Genomic DNA, 16,937 nt, shown 5'->3' on the forward strand with positions numbered 1-16,937 from the left:
AGGTGGGTTGCTCCAAAACAACAACACCATATCTAACTCTAAGCAGCCGCCAACTTATGCTGGAGGGTGGGCTATTTATAGCCAACATGCAACCCTACATGTTATGACCAAAATGACCTTGGGTCAATGGCCAACCGACACGTGTTCCAACGGTCGGATTTCAAAAACACACGTGGCAACATTACTTGGACTACAAGTAATGCTGACTCAACCAAATATGGAAGGGATTTCCTCTCGTTGTTTTTGATCGAAGACATAGGTAATTGTGGGTTGAGCATTATGTCAGCATCTGACTTCGATCATATCGACCCCACTTAATAGTATGGTGGTTCCTATGACTTAGGAAAGAAGAAACAAAGAAAAAAAAAGACTTTGTCTTCGCGTTTCATTATCTTCAAGAGATTTTCTTCGCATACCACCAATGGCTTCGGCCATCATCAATATCTTCAGACATTTTTGCGGGTCGTCTTCAATGGTTAAACTGAATCTCCAGGGACTTCTATCTGTGTTAACCTATGAAGTCTCATAGACACATTAGTCCCTCAACCACGTTTGTCTTCAATACTCCAAAACCAACAAGGGGTGGCACTAGATGCACTTACAGTCTCCCCCTTTTTGGTGACTGATGACAAACTGGTTGAAGTTTTCAATGGGGATAAAAATGTGTGAGGGTAAACACTTAGAGATTATGATTGCAAGATATAGAGAGCAACCCCTGAAGATGTGCTTATGAAGATTTTGCTTTGAATGCAAAGGCACATGGGATGTTGTAGTTAGTGGAGATATCCCCCTATATCTTGGAATCCAATCACTATGCATTTTAAAGGTTTCATGAAGATAATGAAATGCATAATGAAAAATGGGTGTTTGCTGAATGACTTCGGACGGATATGATAAGATATGGAATAGCGCTAAAGTTATGATAAACAAAGAATGTGCGCACGTCCATCAGGACTTAAGTTTTACAACCCAAAAGAGCAAATGTTGAGAACAAGAGTTGTAAACGTAACAAAATAGTAGCACTCAACCCATAAAGACCTGTTCAAATACTATTAATCCAATGTTTCTCCCCCTTTGTCATCGAATGACCAAAAAGGGCAAAGACATTGGGCACTACTCATCCCCGACTTGTGAAGATGTTGGTGCAGCAGGGTCAGTGGAGGTTGGTGCACACTGGCTTGGTGCAGTGCCGAGGCGATCCATTGTTGTAGCCGGAGAAGTGACATCAACAGTTTCATCATTGGCAATATTGGCATGAATGAATGGTGCGGAACAAGAGTAGCCACTGTCTTTGAGAGATGGGATCTTGCCCCATTTTTTCGTACAAGGAGGAGGGGCACCAAATTCGAAGTGTTTGTCAAAGCCATCCTCACGAAGATATTCCTCTGGAGCCAAGAGAGTCAATGTCTTTGAAGAACGCGTGCAAGTTTCATGTGAAACAAAGGAATTCTTGGTGGAGAGGTTGCAGATGCAATTGATATGTGTTACCAGAGAACCCATTTGTCTTTGCATCTAATCATGGTGACAGTCTTGTTTTTGTATGAGAGAAAAAAGAAGCTCTCGATTAGTCATAGCACGTTACCTTCTAGGTTGGGGTTGTTGTGGCAGAGTGCTTGCAGTGGCTTCAGTTGTAGTGGCACTTGGCTGTGGTCGTTGAATGGAGCCAATAAGCCTTGCCCGAGATGGATTAGATGGTATGAGAAGCCCTTCAACATCAGTAGTGCCACTAGTCCCTTCAAGGATGGGATTCTTGCCCTTCGATGGATAAATATCTTCGTGTTTGACTTCCACTTCCGGAAGATAAATTCCATGATTGTGATTAGAGGGTAGAAACCTTGTATTTGATCGACACTTAAAGAAACGCATGATCCATGGTGCATAGATCTTGAGTTCAAAGAGATTGATGCTATTGGCAGCCAGGGTTATCAAAAATAAATGTGAAAGATTGAATCTAATGCCATGACGACATTGTAGATCAAAGTATTCAATGCCCTTCCAACTTGCTTGAAGAATAATACCCTTCTATGGCCATATGGTGTGACGAAGAATACGGTAGATAGTCTTCGGCAGATATTGAAGATCATCAATAAAAATGTTGTGGGAAAATCAGCATCTAGGGCCAAAGGCTTCATTAGTGTCAACATATCAGTCATGTTGGGCTCACACACTTGAAAGATGCTTCTAGTGGGTTATTCATAGGCAACAAATTTTGGATCAAGATCTTCGCGTGATGCAACAAGTGGAGTGGTGGCAAAGAATTCCATAGAAGGAGTTCACGGATCATGAAATCCATAGCTCATGTCTTCAGATCTCATCCATAGCCAAAGATGTGGGGAGTTGCATAAAATAGAAGAATCAATTCTTCGTTCCAGTCTTCATGGTCAACAACAAATGGCAACAATCCAACATCTCTAAGGCAATCAAGGGCTTGGTCAAAGCAAGGAAGACCACTCCTGCCTTCCATGCTAAGATGTTTGTGGGGGGAAAATCATGTTCTAGCCATATAGTACACATGTATAGTAGGTGTAACACCCAAAATGAGGTACTATACTCATCCGGTCTCGAGGGCTTTGATAGGGATAGAAGCACATCTCTTCGTTTCGGAAGAATGGATATCATGAGAAGTACATCTAAAGAGGAGATGAGTATATGGAATTGGCTTACACTCGCCACAAGCTAAATCATGATAATCTCAATATAATCATCCATTGCAATCATCATACATAAAAGCAAGGTACGACTACGGGCGAAATCGAACGATAAAAGCAACATCCATCCTTGCTAGTCCCAGGCTGCCGTCCTGAAACCCATCCTTTAATCGATGAAGAAGAGGAAGAAGAAATCCAAATCAAACAAGCATCGCTCTCATGTCAAAGCATCGTATTACCTATACCTGCAACTATTGTAGTAGTAATATGTGAGCCACGGGGACTCAACAATCTCATTTCCAAGGGTATCAACACTAGCAAAGCTTAATGGGTGAGGCATGGTTAAGTGGTGAGGCTGCAGCAAGCACTAAGCATTCATTCTAGTGGCTAACTTACTAGTACAAGAATAAGAAGAGTCATCTACGCATAAATGGACATGAACTAGAAATGACCCTGAACACCTACTTGCGAGTCAAACATCACCCCACTGTGTTCCCTTCTTGGTTCAAACCTCACAAGAAGAGACGGTCACGGCTACACACACGGTTGGTGCATTTTAATTGAGTTTACTTCAAGTTTGATATGACCAAGTGTTAAACAAATTTCCAAGTTGCCACATAACCGCGAGCACGACTCTCACAGAGATGTAATCCTGTAGGGGTGCTCCAACTCATCCATCACAAACTAGCCACAAGCTGCACTGGAAAAACTGAACCTCGAGATAGCCCAAGGTATCCTCGAAGTCAGAGTGCACAAGACATTCGAGAAAGGTAAAACAAATCCAGCAAGGCTGCCCAGCAAGCCGACAATCCCGATAGGGGCCGCATATCTCGTTCTTAGGAGATGACCAGATGAGCAAGATGTCTGGTTGGCTGAAATCCCGGGTGACAACGGGGCGCTGGACATCGCCTGTTTTGGGCCAGCACCATCAACATTGGCCCACCCTGTATTATGTTGAATTAATCTGCAGGTAATGCTAACTCCCTATGCATTAATAACGGTGTTCCGTATTATTATGTTGAGCAAAGATAGTACAAATATTGGGCCTTTCCAGACGAGTTTTATCCCAAAACAAAAATCAAGGGGTCCCCATAACTACCCCAAGCATGTTAGTAGCGCTCAATATGGAACATAACACCGGTACACAAGTAACTAGGGCGACAAAGGTGGAACAAAACACCGAGCAAAAGGCCAATCCTTCCACCTTTTACCAAGTATATATGTGTATTAAATTAAATAGAAATAATATTGTGATATTTCAAAGATATCCATGTTGTCACATGGAAACAACGTGCACCTGCAATTAAGAATGCTATAAGATGGGTTGAGCAAGCGATAACTAAATGGCATAAGGTGAAGATGAAATTAAGCAATTTAAATGAATAAGGAGAGCATACACATAACAAATCATACCTCTCCATATTAAGGGAAATGCTGTTAATGTTGTTTTAACTAAACAATCATTTTAAATGTTGTTAAACATGAAAAAAGGTGAAGCATAAACAACTACATCATCTAGCCATTTTAAATGAGGTCGGAAGCAACATATAGCATATCTGAAGCGACCCCATATGAAAATTACAAATTTGGTCCACATATATTCTAAACATATTACATTATTTAAATAGAAAACTAAAGCGCACCATGTTATTCTACACATTTTTCTAGTCAAGTTACATATGTGAAACATTTTAATTGGAGCTATGGTTATCTAGTTATGAAATAAATTATTTTAACATCGAAGTTATGCAAATTAATGCAAACAACAAGTTTAAACATTTTAATCATGCGAGAAAGTTGGAAACTATTAATCTAGACAAAATTCTGAACATTTTACATATATAAAATTGTTACATGCGATGCACGGTTTGAGAGTTTTTATATGCATGAAGTTCGAGGGGTTCTAAGCAAATCTGCAATTTCCTGGTTTATTGGAGAAATTGCACGAGCTGAAAAAAACAATATGGGCTGAATGTGGAACAGAATCTGCACAAAATTGAAAGTGCGTTATATCGCATAGAGGGGGGTGAATAGGCGATTCTTATAAATTCATCAGTGAGGAATTTCTACTTGAAGAAATTGCTAAGAGACGAACTACTTCCAGCGGAATAAGTACTCAGATGTAAGCATGGAAAGGTATAAGCATAGTCATCATAACAAAATGAAAAATACACAGAGTGTGAGTAGCATGAAACAGGGTAAGCATGTGAAGAACAAAGTGAATGAAGAATTTGAGATGAGAAAATAGAGGAAGTCTTTAGACAAAGTCTTCAAACAGTACCAATCAATCACATCAACAAGTATAGGAGGAAATGAAAGAGTTGAGGAAATAGAAGTAGGAGCTCAATGAACACAATGATTTGATGACCCAGTTCCAACTGTTGTGATAGACGTACGTCTATTTTGGAGCTGATTGGTATTTAAACCAAAGGACACAGGTCCTAGGACACAAAATCCTTACCGTATTCTCCTTGAGCTAAGGTCATACAGACCTCATCCAACACTCCTGGTAAGTCTTCACGACAGACTTCCAAAACCTCAGAAACTTGGTCACCCGGCAATCCACAATTTATTGATGGATGCTCTAGCCCATTTGATGCCTAACCGTCTCAAAGATACATAGTCTTCAAAGGCAACAAGCATCGGCTCCACACAGGAAAATCTCTTCATTGATGCTCAATCACTTTGGGTTTTTGGTTTTTGTTGTTTTCCTCACTGATGATTTTCTCTCAAAGTCATAGGATGATGTGACGCTCCCAAATGACAAGTGTCAAGTTCTCTCTCGGAGCATCCAACCATCTAGTGGTTGTAGGGGGCGCCTATTTATAGCGAGGGTGCAACCCGACATGATATGACATAAATGCCCCCAATGATATGACCATTATGTGGATGAGGTTTTGGGGACAACTTGCGCACAACAAACAATGGTCGAGATTTCAAACTATGAAATACCTCAGTTCTATCATGTTCCTCACTTGTAGGCAGTTCGCACTAGCGAAATCCTAACTCTCAGTGAGAGCTCAGAGACGAGAAGAACCTCGTCTCTGTCACTGAAAAATTTGACTGAACCGCAAGATATTTCCAAAGGCTTCACCCGAAGAATTGGTTATGTGTAGCCTTTGAGATAAGTTGTTGGGGAACGTTGCATGGGAAACAAAAATTTTCTTACGCACATGAAGACCTATGATGGTGATGATCATCTAACAGAGGGAGGTAGGATCTACATACCCTTGTAGATCGCTAAGCGGGAAGCGTTAAGAACCGCGGTTGATGTAGTGGAATGTCTTCACGATCCAAATTGCCGCCGTCCCATGATCCGTCCCGAACTAGCACCGAACGAACGACACCTCCGCGTTCAACACACATACAACTCGATGACGATCTCCCCCATCTTGATCCAGCAAGAGAGACGGGGAAGTAGATGAGTTCTTTGACAGCGTGACGACGCGTCGGTGATGGTGGTGATCTATTCCTGTAGGGCTTTGCCTAAGCACCGCAGAAATCCGATCTAGAGGAAGAACTACAAACTAGAGGAGAGGGTTGCATGTGGCTGAAAATTGTGTCTCAAAAACCCTAAAACCTCTAGTATATATAGGAGGAAGGAGGGGCTAGCCTTGAGCACCAAGGGAACCTCCCTTGGGCTCGGCCGAACCAGGAGAAGAGGAGTCCTCCTCCAATCCTACTTGGAGTAGGAATCCTCCCCAAGTTGTCCACCTCTTTTCATTTTCCCACTTTTTACCTCATGGGCTTTCTTTGGTTGACTAGTCAGCCCACTAAGAGAAATTGCGCCACCATCAAATCCACGTGGTCCTCTTGGGGAGTGGTGGGCCCACCTGGTGGGCCCACAATACCCATTCGTCACTCCCGGTACACTGTCGGCAATGCCCGAAATCGTTCCGGAATCAAATGCCAACTTCCTATATATCAATCTTCGTTTCCGGACCATTCTGGAACTCCTCGTGACATGTGGGATCTCATCCGGGACTCCGAACAAAACTTCGGTCACCAGAACCTATAACTCAACTATACCAAAACGTCACTCAACCTTAAGTGTGCACACCGTGCGGGTTCGAGAACTAAGCAGACATGACGTGAGACACTCTCCGGTCAATATCCAATATCTGGACCTGGATGTCAATATTGGATCCTACATAATTTATGAAGATCTTATCGGTTGAACCTCTATGTCAAGGATTCATATAATCCCGTATACCATTCCCTTTGTCCTTCAGTATGTTACTTGCCCGAGATTCGATCATTCACATCTCCATACCTATTTCAATCTCGTTACTAGCAAGTCTCTTTACTCGTTCCGTAATAAAAGATCCCGTGACTAACTCTTTCGTCACATTGCTTGCAAGGCTTGTATGTGATGTTGTATTACTGAGTGGGCCCCGAGATACCTCTCCGTCACACGGAGTGACAAATCCCAGTCTTGATCCATGCTAACTCAATGGACACCTTCGGAGATGCCTGTAGAGCACCTTTATAGTCACCTAGTAACGTTGTGACGTTTGATGCACACAAGGCATTCTTCCGGTGTTAGTGAGTTACATGATCTCATGGTCATAGGAATGAATACTTGACATGCAGAAAACAATAGCAACAAAATGACACGGTCATATGCTACGTTCATAGATTGGGTCTTGTCCATCACATCATTCTCCTAATGATGTGATCCCGTCATCAAGTGACAACACTTGTCTATGGCTAGAAAACCTTAACCATCCTTGATCAATAGGCTAGTCAATTAGAGACTCACTAGGGACACAATTTTGTTTATATATCCACACATGCATTTATGTTTCCATTCAATACAATTATAGCATGGATAATAAACGATTATCTTGAAACAGGAAATATAATATTAACTATTTTATTATTGCCTCTAGGGCATATTTCCAACAGTCTCCCACTTGCACTAGAGTCAATAATCTAGTCTCACATCTTCATGTGATTTACAATGTAATGAATCTAACACCCATACAGTTTTGGTGTTGTTCATGCTTTACTCGTGGTAGAGGTTTAGTCAGCGGATGTGCAAAATTCAGATCAGTGTGCACTTTGCAAATATTTATGTCTTCCTCCTTGATGTAATCGCAGATGGTGTTGAAGCGTCGTTTTATGTGTCTGGTCCTCTTGTGAAACCTTGGTTCCTTGGCTAGAGCAATGGCACCAGTGTTGTCACATAAAAGATTGATTGGATCCAGTGCACTTGGCACTACTCCAAGATCTGACATGAACTGCTTCATCCAGACACCCTCCTTGGCCGCCTCTGAGGTAGCTATGTACTCCACTTCGCATGTAGAATCAGCTACGACACTTTGCTTGGAACTGCACCAGCTTACCGCACCCCCATTAAGAAGAAATACTACCGATTTGCGACTTAGAGTCATCCGGAACAGTGTCAAAGCTTGCATCGACGTAACCCTTTATGACGAGCTGTTCGTCACCCCCATGAACGAGAACCATTTCCTTAGACCTTTTCAGGCACTTGAGAAGATTCTTGACCGCCGCCGAGTGTTCCACTCCTGGATCACTTTGAAACCTGCCTGCCATACTTATGGCCAGGCTGACATACGGTCTTGTGCATAACATTGCATACATGATAGACCCTATGGCTGAAGCATAGGGGACGACACTCATCTTTTGTCTATCTTCTGCAGTTACTGGACATTAAGTCTTACTCAACTTTATACCTTGTAACACAGGCAAGAACCCCTTCTTGGATTGTTCCATCTTGAAATTCTTCAAAACTTTATAAAGGTATGTGCTTTGTGAAAGAGCTATTGGGCGCCTCGACCTATCTCTATAGATCTTTATGCCCAATATGTAAGCAGCTTCTCCTCAGTCTTTCATTGAAAAACTTTTATTCAAGTAATCCTTTACGCTTTCCAAAAACTCCACATTGTTTCCAATCAACAATATGTCATCCACATATAATATTAGAAACGCTATAGATCTCCCACTCACTTTCTTGTAAATCAAAGCTTCTTCAAAAACTTGTATAAAGTCAAACGCCTTGATCACCTCATCAAAGCGCTGATTCCAACTCCGAGATGTTTGCACCAGTCCATAAAATGGATCGCTGGAGCTTGCACACCTTGTCAACATTTTCTGGATAGACAAAACCTTCGGACTATATCATATACAACTCTTCCTTAAGAAACCTATTAAGGAACGCCATTTGGACATCCATCTGCGAGATTTCATAATCGAAAAATGCAGCTATTGCTAACATGATTCAGACGGACTTAAGCATCGCTACGGGTGAGAATGTCTCATCGTAGTCAACTCCTTGAACTTGTGAAAAACCCTTCGCCACAAGTCGAGCTTTATAAACGGTCACATTACCGTCCGCGTTCGTCTTCTTCTTAAAGATCCATTTGTTCTGAATAGCCTTGCGACCTTGAGGTAATACTTCCAAAGTCCACACTTTGTTTTCATACATTGATCCTATCTCGGATTTCATGGCTTCTAACCATTTGTTGGAATTTGGGCCCACCATTACTTCTCCATAACTCTCAGCTCATTGTTATCTAACAACATGATAGACAAGACATGTTTCCTGTACCACTCGGGAGCAGTACGTGCTCTTGTCGACCTGCGAGGTCCTGCCCTGCGCCACCATCTTGTTAAAGCAGAGGTTCTGTAACCTCATCAAGTTCTATCTTCCTCCCACTCAATTATTTCAAGAGAAACACTTTATCAAGAAAAGCTCCGTTCTTAGCGACAAACACTTTGCCCTCAGATCTGAGATAGAAGGTATACCCAACTGTCTCTTTTGGGTAACCTATGAAGACGCACTTTTCCGCTTTGGGTTCTAGCTTTTCAGGCTGAAGCTTTTTGACATAAGCATCGCATCCCCAAACTTTAAGAAACGAGAACTTTGGCTTCTTGCCATACCGTAGCTCATATGGTGTCGTCTCAACGGATTTTGATGGTGCCCTATTTAAAATGAATGCAGCTCTCTCTAATGCATAGCCCCAAAACAATAATGACAAATCGGTTAGAGACATCATATATCGTACCATATCTAACAAAGTACAATTACGACGTTCGGACACACCATTACGTTGTGGTGTTCCAGGCGGTGTCAATTGTGAAACAATTCCACATTGTCTTAAGTGAGCACCAAACTCGTAACTTAGATACTCTCCTCCTCGATCAAATCGTAGGAACTTGATCTTCTTGCTATGATGATTTTCAACTTCACTCTGAAATTTCATAAACTTTTCAAACGTTTCAGACTTGTGCTTCATCAAGTAGATATAGCCATACCTACTCAAATCGTCATTGAAGGTGAGAAAATAACGATATCTATCGCGCGCCTCTATGCTCATTGGTCCGCACACATCAGTATGTATGATCTCCAATAAGTCACTTGCACGCTCCATTGTTCCAGAGAACAGAGTCTTACTCATCTTGCCCATGAGGCATGGTTCGCATGTGTCAAGTGATTCAAAATCAAGTGACTCCAAAAGTCCATCATCATGGAGTTTCTTCATGCGCTTAACACCAATATGACCTAAGCGGCAGTGCCACAAGAAAGTGGCGTTATCATTGTTAACTCTACATCTTTTGGTCTCAATGTTATGGATATAAGTGTCATCACAATCGAGATCCAATATGAACAAACCCCTCACATTGGGTGCATGACCATAAGAGATATTACTCATATAAATAGAACAACCATTATTCTTAGACTTAAATGAGTAACCGTCTCGCAATAAACAAGATCCAGATATAATGTTCATGCTTAAGGCATGCACTAAATAACAATTATTTAAGTTCATAACTAATCCCGATGGTAACTGAAGTGAGACCGTGTCGATGGCGATCGCATCAACCTTGGAACCATTTCCCACGCGCATCGTCACTTCATCGTTCGCCAGCCTTCGCTTATTCCGCAGTTCTTGTTTCGAGTTACAAATGTAAGCAACAGAACCGGTATCAAATACCCAGACACTACTAAGAGAGTTGATGAGGTACACATCAATAACATGTATATCATATATACCTTGTTTGGCGTTGACCGCCTTCTTATCGACGAGATACTTGGGGTAGTTGCACTTCTAGTGACCAGTCCCCTTGCAACAATAGCACTCAGTTTCCGTCTTAGGCCCAGCCTTGGGTTTCTTCATCGGAGGGGCAACAGTTTTTGCACTCTTCTTGGAGTTACCCTTCTTGCCTTTGCCGTTCTTCTTGAAACTAGTGGTGTTATTCACCATCAACACTTGATGTTCTTTCTGGATTTCTGACTCAGCAACTTTCATCATCGCAAATAACTCGCTGGGTGACTTATTCATCCCTTGGATGTTATAGTTCAACATGAAGCTCTTGTAGCTAGGTGGCAGTGATTGAAGAATTCTGTCAGTGATAGCTTCTTGCGGGAGAGCGATCCCCAGCTCAGCTAGATGGTTTGAGTACCCAGACATTTTGAGCACATGTTCACTGACAGACAAATTCTCCTCCATTTTGCAAGCATAGAATTTATTGGAGGTCTCATACCTCTCGATCCAGGCATTCTTCTCAAAGATAAAGTTCAACTCCTGGAACATCTCATATGCTCCATGACATTCAAAACATCGTTGAAGTCCCGGTTCTAAGCCATACAAAACAACACATTGAACTAGTGAGTAGTCATCCTTACGAGCTTGCCAAACATTCAAAACATCTTGGTCAGCCATAGCGTGTGGTTCACCTCCTAGCGCTGCATCAAGGACATAATTCTTTTGCGTAGCTTGAAGTATAAGCCTCAAATTTCGAACCCCCTCTACAAATTTGCTACCATCATCTTCCAGCTTAGCTTTCTCTAGGAACGTATTGAAATTCAGGGTTGCTACTACGCGAGCAATTGATCTACAACATAATTTTTTGCAAAGATTACTTATACTATGTTCAAGACAATTGAGTTTAGCTAATCATATTAATTATAAATTCCCACTCAAATAGACATCCCTCTAGTTATTCGAGTGTCGCATGATCCAAATTCACTAGCTCAAGTCCGATCATCACGTGAGTTGAGTATAGTTTCAGTGGTGAACATCTCCATGTTGATCATATCTACTATATGATTCATGCTCGACCTTTCGGTCTCTTGTGTTCCGAGGCCATGTCTGTACGTGCTAGGCTCGTCAAGTTTAACCCGAGTGTTCCGCGTGCGCAACTGTTTTGCACCTGTTGTATGTGAACGTTGAGTCTATCACACCCGATCATCATGTGGTGTCTCGAAACGACGAACTGTCGCAACGGTGCATAGTCGGGGAGAACACATTTTTATCTTGAAATTTTGTGAGGGATCACCTTATAATGCTACTGTCGTCCTAAGCAAAATAAGGTGCATAAAAGGATTAACATCACATGCAATTCATAAGTGTCATGATATGGCCATGATCTTGTGCTTCTTGACCTGCATCACCAAAGCACCGACATGATTATCATTGTCACCGGCACCATAGAATGATCTCCATCATCATGATCTCCATCGTTGTGCCGCCATCGAGGTTGTCATGCTATCTATGCTATTACTACTAAAGCTACTACCTAGCAATATAGTAAACACATCTGCAAGCACAAACGTTAGTTTAAAGACAACCCTATGGCTCCTGCCGGTTGCCGTACCATCGACGCGCAAGTCGATATTTAACTATTACAACATGATCATCTCATACATCCAATATATCACATCATGTCTTTGGCCCTATCACATCACATGCATATCCTGCAAAAACTAGTTAGATGCCCTCTAATTTGTTGTTGCATGTTTTACGTGGCTGCTATGGGTATCTAGTATGATCGCATCTTACTTACGCAAAGCCACAACGATGATATCCAAATTGCTATTTAACCTTCTCCAAGGACCGCCTCGATCAAATCCGATTCAACTAAAGTTGAAGAAACAGACACCCGCCGGTCATCTTTATGCAACAAGTTGCATGTTAGTCGATGAAACCGGTCTCTAGTAAGTGTACGAGTAAGGTTGGTCCAGGCCATTTCAATCCAACAATACTACCGAATCAAGAAAAGACTATGGAGGGCAGCAAATCGAACATCAACGCCCACAATTTTTTTTGTGTTCTACTCGAGATTTCATCTATGAGTGAACCTAGCTCATGATGCCACTATTGGGGAACGTTGCATGGGAAACAAAAATTTTCCTACGCACACGAAGACCTATCATGGTGACGATCATCTATGAGAGGGCGATCGGATCTACGTACCCTTGTAGATCGCTAAGCGGGAAGCGTTAAGAAACGTGGTTGATGTAGTGGAACGTCTTTGCGATCCAAATCGCCTCCGTCCCATGGTCCGTCCCGATCTAGCACCGAACGGACGACACCTCCGCGTTCAGCACACGTACAGCTCGATGACGATCTCGGCCTTCTTGATCCTGCAAGAGAGATGGGGAAGTAGATGAGTTCTCCCACAGTGTGACGACGCGCCGGTGATGGTGGTGATCTATTCCTGCAGGGCTTCACCTAAGCACCGCAGAAATCCGATCTAGAGGAAGGACTACAAACTAGAGGAGAGGGTTGCACGTGGCTGAAAATTGTGTCCCAAAAACCCTAAAACCTCTAGTATATATAGGAGGAAGGAGGATCTGACCTTGAGCACCAAGGGAACCTCCCTTGGGCTCAGCCGAACCAGGAGAGGAGGAGTCCTCCAATCCTATTTGGAGTAGGACTCCTCCCCAAGTTGTCCACTTCTTTTGTTTTTTCCACTTTTTACCTCATGGGCTTTCTTTGGTTGACTAGTCATCCCACTAAGAGCTATTGCGCCACCATAAAGTCCACGTGGCCCTCTTGGGCAATGGTGGGCCAACCTAGTGGGCCCCCAGTACCCATTCGTCACTCCCGGTACACTGCCGGCAATGCCCGAAATCCTTTCGGAATCCAAATACCAACTTCCTATATCAATCTTCATTTCCGGACCATTCCGGAACTCCTCGTGATGTCCGAGATCACATTCGGGACTTCGAACAAAACTTCAGTCACCACCACCTATAACTCAACTATACCGAAATGTTACCGAACCTTAAGTGTGCACACTCTGCGGGTTCGAGAACTATGCAGACATGACTTGACACACTCTTTGGTCAATATCCAATAGCGGGACTTGGATGTCCATATTGGATCCTACATATTCTACGAAGATCTTATCGGTTGAACCTCTATGTCAAGGATTCATATAATCCCGTATACCAATTCCTTTGTCCTTCGGTATGTTACTTGCCCGAGATTCGATCGTCCGCCTCTCCATACCTATTTCAATCTCGTTACTGGCAAGTCTCTTTACTCGTTCCGTGATGTTGTGTTACCGAGTGGGCCCCGAGATACCTCTCCATCACATGGAGTGACAATCCAAGTCTTGATCCATGCTAACTCAATGGACACCTTCGGAGATGCCTGTAGAGCACCTTTATAGTCACCCAGTAACGTTTCAACATTTGATGCACACAAGGCATTCTTGCGGTGTTCAGTGAGTTACATGATCTCATGGTCATAGGAATGAATACTTGACATGCAGAAAACAATAGCAACAAAATGACATGATCATATGCTATGTTCATAGTTTGGGTCTTGTCCATCACATCATTCTCCTAATGACGTGATCCCGTCATCAGGTGACAACACTTGTCTATGGCTAGGAAACCTTAACCATCCTTGATCAATTGGCTAGTCAACTAGAGACTCACTAGGGACACAATTTTGTCTATATATCCACACATGCATTTATGTTTCCATTCAATACAGTTATAGCATGGATAATAAATGATTATCTTGAAATAGGAAATATAATAATAATTATTTTATTATTGCCTCTAGGGCATATTTTCCAACATAAGCATCACTTGGAAATTTGTCCTTAGTATTACCTCAACCCTCTTTAATAGTGCAATATTCCTATTACTCAAAATAAAGGAAACGTAACTAGTAAAACAAAAGTCTTCATGCTTCATAGTCTTTGCATTAATATCTTCAAGGATGCACCAATTTCCTCACTTTTAGAGTCTTTAGGAAAATATTGAAGACTCCAGATGAAGACATTAATTTTTAGGGGTCGACATTCTTCAAATATATCAAATGCCTTAGTGACTTATAGAGCTTGTGTACACTCATACACATATTAGTCCCTTAACTTATAAGTCTTCAATACACCAAAATCACTAAGGGGCACTATATGCACTTACAATCTCCCCCCTTTTGGTGATTGATGACAAATAATTAAGTTTTCGACGGGGATAAACATATGAAGTGTAAGTACCGACTTTGAGGAATTTGATTGCAAGATATAGAGAAACTCCCCCTAAAGATGTGCATATTTGAGGATTTTGCTTTGGACTGCAATTGCACATTGTAAGTTAATATCATGAAGATCTCCCCTATATCTTATAATCCATACACACAATTAACATATATCATGAGGAAATTGAAATGCATGATGGGAAGTGGTGTCTGACAAAATTCGGCATGCGTGCATTAATCAACATGAGGAACAAGCATGCAATAAAAGCAGTTCAAAAGTGTCACACCACCACCGAACATAAGTTTACAACTCATAAAACCAAACACCTTAGAAAAATGAGAGTTGCAACATAAGGAAACATCCCATATAGATAGACCCACTTGAAGACTAACTCAAATTTCTCCCCCTTTGTCATCAAGTGACAAAAAAGGGATGAAATTGAGAACTAACACCCCTGAAAAATATCATCTTGATGGTGGTGGTGCAACACCAGTGTTGTCGGGGTCTTTTGTCGATGAAGGGCCTGCAACAGTGTCATCAAGTTCCTCAGATTCATCCTTGAGCATGATGAAGAAAATGAGCTTGTTACCAGCTAAGGAACTTGAAATTTCTTGAATATCTTCTTTGGTGGATATGACCAGTCAAAGTTCTGCTGAAATTCTATCTCTGCAAGTTCTTCGAGGAGTCTTGAGGTGAGACAGAATGGCCCATGTGCGATCGAATATTTCATGTAGATATTAGTGATTATTCCTCAGAGAGTTATGCATGATAGTCATGTCACAAAGAATTGCACGAAACTAACGTTTCACCCACTTGTGGTTGTGATCGACCTTGTGATGAACACTTAGAAGAAGCTCACAATTGGTCATCACTCGTGGCACTTTCTTGAGTACGTTGCGGTGAGGTTTTTGCTACAAAATCTTGAGATGTCATGTCATCATTGGTGGAGTAAGAAGCATCTTGAGGAAATTGCCCATCAAAAGGGCGTGATCCTTCATCAATGACAGCTTTGCCATTTCCTTCCATTGAGGAAAATGTGTTCTTGATGACTTCGATTGGGGGCAGAAAGCTAAAATGGTTTTGAAAATCCGCTTGATAAGGTATTGAGGATCTTTCCCCGATGAATTTCATGATCCAGGAAGCATATGGCTTCAGTTCAAACGACAATAAAGCAATGTTGGCTAGAGTCCTCGTTAAGAAATCGTGAAGGTTGATGGGAATCCCATGAATAATATCGAACAACAAATTCTTCATGATTCCAACCACGTCTTGGTCTTCAAAGTCATGACCCTTGATAAGACTAAGGGTTTTGGTCAAGATGCGATATACCATTCTGGGCAATAAAGCAAATCCTTCACTAGGAAGGTGGTTCTGGGAGCTTGGTGAGGTGCCAAGGGCTTCATTATTACCTGCATCAGATGATTTGGCAATTCAGGTTCATCATAGATACATCTTGCACCTTCTGAGGGTTGATCGACTGGGAGAACATGAATCAATTCAGTTCCTGGAGCAGTATAGTGTGTGTCTTCAGTCATCCAGTCAAGTATCTAGGTGTTGATATTGTGTGCTTCACTAGAAATGTGCAGAGTTGCATAAAACTAAGGAATTAGTTCTTCATTCCAGTCACAAATATCAATGCAGAATGGCAAGAGTACAACTTCATGAAGAACATTGAGTACTGGGTAGAAGCACGGAATGAACTCCATATCTGCATGAGGAATTTGACGGTGTTGGAAGATTTTGTTCTTGTCAAATAACAGAGTACCATAGAAGTTAATCTCGATTGAAGTCGAGAACCTCTTGCACCTTATCCTCGGAGAGTCATAGGGATTTTCACCTATGAAGAAATGATGTTCATCATAGAAATTCTCCTTGAGGAATTTGGGTCACTTTGTGCCTTTGTATGGCTGAACAGGAATTGGCTGAAGATTTGGCTTGTATTGCCCTACAAGTGCTCTGGGCATGATAAATGTTTCAGTTTGAGGAACTTGTGCCACAACGACTGCAGATTGAGGATTTTGAACGACAAGTTCTTGATGA

This window comes from Hordeum vulgare, chromosome 3H (genome assembly GCF_904849725.1).
Source record: "Hordeum vulgare subsp. vulgare chromosome 3H, MorexV3_pseudomolecules_assembly, whole genome shotgun sequence".
Taxonomy (NCBI): Eukaryota; Viridiplantae; Streptophyta; class Magnoliopsida; order Poales; family Poaceae; genus Hordeum; species Hordeum vulgare.